The sequence below is a fragment of the Convolutriloba macropyga genome, chromosome 4 (genome assembly GCF_964194025.1).
Source record: "Convolutriloba macropyga chromosome 4, txConMacr16.3, whole genome shotgun sequence".
Lineage (NCBI taxonomy): Eukaryota > Metazoa > Xenacoelomorpha > Acoela > Convolutidae > Convolutriloba > Convolutriloba macropyga.
In genome coordinates, this window is record NC_134471.1 from 79,069,871 (window position 1) to 79,078,042 (window position 8,172).

Genomic DNA, 8,172 nt, shown 5'->3' on the forward strand with positions numbered 1-8,172 from the left:
TTAAAACGCTAGAAGAACGTTTTCTTCGCTTTTCCGGTTATGGAACTCAAAAATAAATACTATTGTCAAAACAGAAAGAAGTGATTCCTCTTTATCAAATAAAAACTTCAAGTCGTGGCTCCGGTCAGAGTTGTTCATAAATATAAGGCTCAAATGCCATTAACTGCTAATATTCAGCTTGACTGACAAATTACAGTCAACACATAAGGAGAAAAACAGTTTTTGTGAGAGGATCTTTTAGGTGGCCCACTTTACCCCACTTTTTGCTATTCATTCTGTTTTCTCTTCAACTATTCCTTGAAAAAGGGTTAAAAGATGACCAAATCAAGAATGGCAGCTCTTTATGAATCACAGCTAAAGAGTTAGCCGTTGTAAGTCATCTTGGAGCAACATTTGCTGATGTGGCTATTTCGGCTTTTCAGTCTGGGTTGTAGTTCAATATGTTTTAGCAGGTTCTCCATAAAAATTCTGTCAAAAACTTGTCAAAAAATGATTTCATTAAATTTATCCGTACATTTGTGTGAATTCACTTAGGAGAAGCAAGTCAACGACCAAAAAGAGTTTGCAATATTCAAGAAGCATTTTGAGCCTATAACTCTTGAGTGCGCTCTATCTACTTTGAACACATTATCCATAAAAATTTTAAATCCTTTTTAATGGGGTTCTTTTTTGGGGTGTTTATCAACCACCGCATAAATTTCCAATCCAACCAACGTATGGTCCTTTGAGCTTACCAGACTGTCTTTTTAAATGACAAAAACAAAGAAAAAAATGTACAAACCTCACAAAACAGTTTCCTCGGTAACTTGTTAGATTCTCTTATATTCTCCAGCTATGAGTTTTTTTGCGCAAACAAACACTGATTTTGATTTTAAAAAATGAGATTTTCTACAAATTATACTTGACAGTCAATCAAAATCAGGGTTGGAAAAAATGTTTTGCGGGATAAATTTAGGTGGCCCTCTTTACCACATTTTTTTCATTTTTAAGTTTTATCTTTGGTTTTAATCACTGAAAAAAGCCCAAAATAGTATGAGAATCCAATTGAGAGAACATTCTTGTGTTCTAAAAGAAATTGGGATGAGTAAAAGACCCACAGAGGTTGCATTATTCAAGAAGCTTTTTGAACCTATAACTCTTGAGTGCGCTACATCTACGTTGAACACATTATGCCTTGAATTTTTAAAATCTTTTTATTGGGCTCTTTTTGTTGGGTGTTTAGTCCATTTAAATCACCATTGATTTCACGTGTAGTACATTGAAATAACCAGATTCTCTTTTTAAATGACAAAACAAAGAAAAAAATGCACTTTATACCCAACTTTTTCAATTTAAAGTATTATCTTTGGCTTTAATCACGAAAAAGAGCCCAATGTAGCATGAAATTATCATGGATAGCTCAGCCGTCTGTTCTAAAGGAAATTAGGACGAGGAAAAAATCTGAATTTTCTATAAAAATTGCTTCATTTCCTCATACATTCATTCACACGAAAAATCGTGTAATTTTTCATCACACGAGGAAAATTTTCTCGTGTGAAATCACACGAGACGCATTTTTCATACGAAAAATCGTGTGATTTTTCATCACACGAGAATCTTTAAGGAGGCCCACTTTACCCCACTTTTAGCGATTCATTGTATTTTCTCTCCAACTTTTCCTTGAAAAAGGGTTAAAAGATTACCAAATCAAGAATGGCAGCTCGTGATGAATCACAGCTAAGGAGTTAGCCGTTGTAAGTCATCTTAGAGCAACATTTGTTGATGTGGCTATTTCGGCTTTTCAGTCTGGGTTGTAATTCAATATGTTTTAGCAGGTTCTCCGTAAAAATTCTGTCAAAAACTTGTCAAAAAAAGATTTTTTTCAATTTATCCGTACATTTGTGTGAATTCACTTAGGAGAAGCAAGTCAAAACGCTAGAAGAACTTTTTCCTTGCTTTTCCGGTTATGAAACTCAAAAACAAATACTATTGTCAAAACAGAAAGAAGTGATTCCTCTTTATCAAATAAAAACGTCAGGTCGTGGCTCCGGTCAGAGTTATTCATAAATATAAGGCTCAAAAGCCATTAACTGCTAATATTCAACTTGACCGACAAACTACAGTCAACACATAAGTAAAAAAAAGGTTTTTGTGAGAGGATCTTTTAGGTGGCCCACTTTACCCCACTTTTTGCGATTCAATCTGTTTTCTCTTCAACTATTCCTTGAAAAAGGGTTAAAAGACGACCAAATCAAGAATGGCAGCTCGTTATGAATCACAGCTTAAGAGTAAGCCGTTGTAAGTCATCTTAGAGCAACATTTGTTGATGTGGCTATTTCGGTTTTTCAGTCTGGGTTGTAATTCAATATGTTTTAGCAGGTTTTCTTGGATAGCTCAGCCGTCTGTTCTAAAGGAAATTAGGACGAGGAAAAAATCTGAATTTTCTATAAAAATTGCTTCATTTCCTCATACATTCATTCACACGAAAAATCGTGTAATTTTTCATCACACGAGGAAAATTTTCTCGTGTGAAATCACACGAGACGCATTTTTCATACGAAAAATCGTGTGATTTTTCGTCACACGAGAAAAATCGAGTGATTTCACACGAGAGATTTTTAGCGTTTCCCCCACCCCCCTCAACTAGGAAAACCAGATTGACCAGGGGCTCATCGGCAACATCATTTTCCTCAATTTTGCGTCGAGTTCCATTTTTTGTTTATTTCTCAAGCTCAGATTATCAATCTGTTCGTTCGGGCTAGTGTGTGTGGGAAATAAAATGACGGCTGCAAAAGCTAATTTCTGCCAAAATTGTCGCTATATCAAGCCTACTTGCTCATAGTTTTTTTAAAAAAGGATTCTCTTTAAAAAAGCCGAAAACCTCGTTGAATGGCCAAGATAAATTAGTACAGTAAGAAAACTATAAATCTTGTTGGAGACCACTGAGTCGTTAAGGAAAACGAGAAATCTTTTCAAGTTTAGCGTGGAATTAAAAGATTTATTCAAAATTTCTGCTGAATCAACTATTTGTCTAGAAAAAATCCAATCAATAGCAATATCCAGGGGGCTCTAGAAGTTAAAAAATACTTATTAACAAAAAAGGTTGTTTTCTTTAAAAAAAAAAGACTTTGGAAACGAGGTTTGGAGACGAATCGATTGACATGTTTTTCCTGATTGCACGCAAATTACAAGCCTTGAAGACCCAAAAACTAGCGAACAATGCAATTTTAATCTTTTCAAAAGTAAAATACAAAAAAGTCTTTTTTTTGTCTTCAATTCGTTTTGAGTAACATTGCAGATCCCGCTATGTGCATTTTCAAGCTCCTCAACTGAATTCTGACCACATATAATCCTGTTAGAGGATTATCAGTTTTATTTTTTTTAACTGCGAGTATTTTGGGCTGAATCAAGCGTCTCTAATTAACAAAGACCTCATCTTTCAGACACCGAGGCCCAAGGTCCAATGTTTTTGAATTACTAAATTTCTCCTAGAAATTTATAATGACAATCACTTCAAAAAATCAGTCTTTTGTAAAAAAAAAAGTTATGTAAATTACTGACTTCTAAAAACTGCTTTTGACAGAGAAGTGCAATCTTATAAAAAACATACATTTTTCATTGAGCATTAGTAATTGCTGATAATATTTCGATACGGGAAGCTATTCTCCGAATTCAATTTGATTGATGGAGCACTTCGGCTGAACTTTTCCTGAAAAGAAACTCTCTAATATTCCGTACTCTCCGTAATGATCTGTTTTTTCAGAAATCATCTAACACAATTTGATTAGATCGGTTCACCAAACTTCCCACTTCATCTCTTGTTTTTCAATCAAACATACCGACTAGTGTCAAGCGAGATCCTCTCAAACGGCTGACGAGCTGTTTATTTTTCTTAATGCTTCTTTAGCAATACCGATAAAACGTGTCATTTATAGTATAATATGGTAAGACAAGAAAAAAGCAAAATTGCAGGGGAAACTCTTAAAAATAGGCTAAAATTTTATGACAACAAATAGTGTCAAGGTTCTTATTTCAGTAACTCTGAGCTTTAATAATCAATTAGGAGCATTTATTTTTATAACCAACTTGTAATACCTCTTGCTACAGAGATATGTAATTGAGCCACGAATGCGTGTTGATTCAGAGAAATTGGATTTGAGGTGCGACTCCACTGTATTCGGTGAATTGTAGGGTTACAGTTCTGAATTATAACAAGCAACAGTGTTGCGAATGTGACACTATTCTATTGGCATGGAATTCTGTCTCGAATCCTTAGTGAATTATTCTTGTATCAAAAAAGGAAAGGTTGAGAACAACTGAATTTCATAAATATTGTTAAATGAATGAAAGTTAATTTAAGTAAAAAAAATGAAGATCGCGAACAGAACTGAAAACTTGACTTTATAGTCGGAGGTAAAGTTTTAAAATTTAAGTAATAAAATTTTAAAATATACTTAACATATGTACTAGTCAGTATAATTATTACTTTGACACTTAAAATGGTGACTAGAAATGTAGCAATAACAGGACAACTGGAATTGTAATGACTTTCCAAGATAAGTTAAAGAACTTCTAAATAATTAGCGTTTACAAACAAAATTAAACAAATGGCGTAAATTAAGAAGCAAATGCAGCACAAGTGTAACAACATTCAAATTAACAGACAATTTTTTTGAATGAACATAAATTATGTTCATTCAACACATAATTTTTACAATGAAAATGAATTCAACAACAAAAAATTAAAGTTTAAAATTAAATATGAGAAAGAAAATCCAAATTGGAAATTTTTGAAATTACCGATTATCGCTACAGAGCAAGTGAAAAGTTTTTCAATTTGGTTTTCGGCGTCGAAAACGCGCATACTAACTTCACATTCATAGTCATCATAATCGTACTCTTCAGGAGGCTTAGTTCCGAGCGGGCGAATACCAGGGTCTGGTGGGCTCACAACTGGTACTTCCAAAGGAATTTCGACTGCTGGTGGTTGTAAGGCCTCCACCTGTATTACTGTTTCGATTACAGGGTTTTTAGGTCTTTGGCGTTTTGGTGCTGGCATTATCTCAGGATCACTAACAGAGCTTGCTGCGCTCTCAAATTCAAAGTAGTCCGGAGCTTTACGGTTTCTCTTTCCCTTTGATGTCGTCGGACTTGCAATCGAAGAGGCTGCTGAAGAAGCTGCTATCGATAAGGCTGCTGAGTTATTTGGAATAGCAGATTACTTGCGTGAACGGCTTGTTCCGTCTTCAGATTTTTCGGTTGGCAAGATTACATGGCCTTCGAAATATTGCTGTTTGCTGAGGAAATTCCGGATGCATTATCAGCTTGTTGGGCCTTATCTTTATATTCCCTCTGTATTTTCTCCTAAGTTCCCTGGAATGCTGTGCGATCTTTTCTTCCGTCGTCTTGTCATACGGAAGGGGGCGTCTTTGGGCGTAATACCACAGTTCCGTACTTCGCTCTGCCCGTGTTCCAAACTTAGCAATATCACTATTGCGCAACTTCACTACTGGGACTCCCGGTTCTTTGATTTCTGTCGTTATAGGGTATGTGCGTACGACTGTACTGCCGATCGCTAAAGTTTCCCAATGGCTTTGCAAATCTCGCCTCGATCTTTTGGAGACTTTTCTGGCCAATTTTAAGTTTAGTGACTTATCTGTAAGGGATATCGGATTTGTTAGTTTCGAGTTGAGGATAAAGCGCTATGCTGATTTATTTTTGTCCCCATTAGAGCGTGTGCCCGCATCCATCTGTGCTTTGGACATTGCTTTTTCGACCAAAATGTCGCTCCGTTCCCCCGATACCCATCCGTTGTCATCAAGATAGTCTTCCACTGGGACTGTGTCTGCGTCTAAATAGTGATTGAGAATATTTTCATTTGAAAGGTTAGATGACTTTGGTATTGTAGTTATATTACTAAGTTGTGTGTTTGGTTTTGTTCCAACGTGTGCTTGGAAAAGTATTATTTTTTTAGTCTTTGGTTTGCATATACGTAATTCGATTTTTATATCTTTTTAGTCTTTGGTTTGCATACACTATTGATTTTTTGATTCTTTAATTGTGAATGTGCTATTTTTATTAGCTAATTTTATGCAACTTAGTCGCCTTTTAATTGTTTTTGTATCAAACGCTCTACTAATCCAATAGCCCTGTAATTGCTAGCAGGAGCGGTAAAAATGTTAATATTATTTTGTTTACAAAAATTTTTAACTTTTAAACAACGTTCTTGATCTAATCTAACATTTCGTGTATTTTATATATTTGTCAAAAATTGTGATTACATTAGGTCTGTTAGCTTTATTAAACACCTCCACTGTAGGATACTTAGAGAAACTGTCAATAGATGCAAGGAAATGTACAATTTGATCTCTTTCACATGTAATTGGTCCACAAAAGTCTAGCTGAATTTCTTCGTTAGGTTCGGAACAATTTATCAAAGGTTTTCTTTTCGACGCTGGAATGACTGGTTTAAGATTCTTACCAATCTTAGTGCATGGTCTGCACTGTGTGGCCTTTTTGAGAATTTGCCTATGCATATAGGGTCAGAATGCGTATTGACCCAGTGTAGTCATACCCCAACAGCCTGTGTGTGCGGTGCAATGATTCGAGGACCGTGTCTTGTATGGAGTGTGGCATGGCCACGCGTTCGTCCACACAGAAACATTCCAAGCAAACGTGCAGGTCTCTCCAGTAGAAATGTAGATAGGGGTTGACCTCCTTACATCTCTGTTCGTCTCCTTGGAGAATGCAATCCCTCACTTCTTTTAAAACTGCATCTTTGCTCGTTAGCACCGCAAGAAATACCTTCGTGAACAACTGGGGTAAATTATTTTCAAAGATCTCCTCCTTTTTAATTTCCAAGTTGGGTGACATTGCGCCCTTGTTTTTTTGAACGGGTGGACTTTACCGCCGAATTGGGAGTAGATTGAAGTGTTACTCTGCTGGTCGCAGGTGTTGGTGGGGTTTGTGGAGAAGCATTTGATGTGCTCATGACCGATTTATTGAAAGGCTGGATTTGTGCTGCGTTTGCAGAGTGAGAGAGAAACTGATTTGTGCGCAGACTTGGCAGAAAGTAATTTGGAACAGTTTGTTTGATGGGCTATTGAGGCACCTGTGGAATGTGTATGATATATGCTGTTAAATTGCTGTGATTGACAGTTTTGTGGTGTGGTATTTGTATATTTTGCTGCAATTGCTCCACAAATGCGGGTAATTGTAGCAACCGCAAATTCCTCAAAATATTTGTTTGTATCTTTTGCTTTTTGATTTGGTTCGCGAGAAATGCAAACAACCAGCCCCATTTTCGCGCCTGGTATATGTTCAATATTAAATTCAAAAGTTAATAAGCGATCCACCCAACGAGTTAAACGACTATTGAAAAATTTATTAGATCTGTGTTCTTTCATGACTGAAAGTAGTGCCCGATGATCAAAATTAATTTTGAATGATATTCCAAACAAGTAATCTTTAAAATATTCAACAGACCACACCACTCCTAATATTTCTAATTCATTAACGCTACAGCGTTCTCCATTTGAATTAAGGAAACGAGACGCGAATGCGACTGTACACCAACCTGTTGATGATCATTGTTCTAAAACAGCCCCTAATCCAGCTCTAGATGCATAGCATTTGATAAGGGTTTCCAGGTGTGAATAATAGTGTTTATCCTTTGTAGCCTTTTTTACTTTATCTTTAATATGTTGGAAGTGAGTTTCAAATTCATTATTCCAAACGATTTTAGTGTTCTTTTTAAGTAAAAGTCGAAATGGATGACATAATTGAGTAGGATTAGGACTGAACTTACCAAGATTATGCACAGGTCCTAAAAATAATCGTAATTGTTTTAAATTTTTAGGTACTGCTAAATTTAGGATTGCTGATGTTTTAGTCTCAAGTGGTGCTATTCTAGAATGTGTAAATTTGTAACCCAACCATTCTACCCATTCTAAATCAATTTTAACGATGTGGCACTTGGGTAGATTTATTCTCAAATTGTCCTCGTCTAATTTTTTAAGACAATTATAGACTAACTTTAATTGATCTTCTTTACAGATAGGTTCGGTGGGAAAAGTAACCTTATCTGGTGGTGCTTCTCGTAGAATATCGATAAAAATACCTTCTTTAGCAAGTATGGCCAACTTCAAAATTATTCTGCAACGCTCCCATCTCAACGGAGGGTTCCATTGTGGG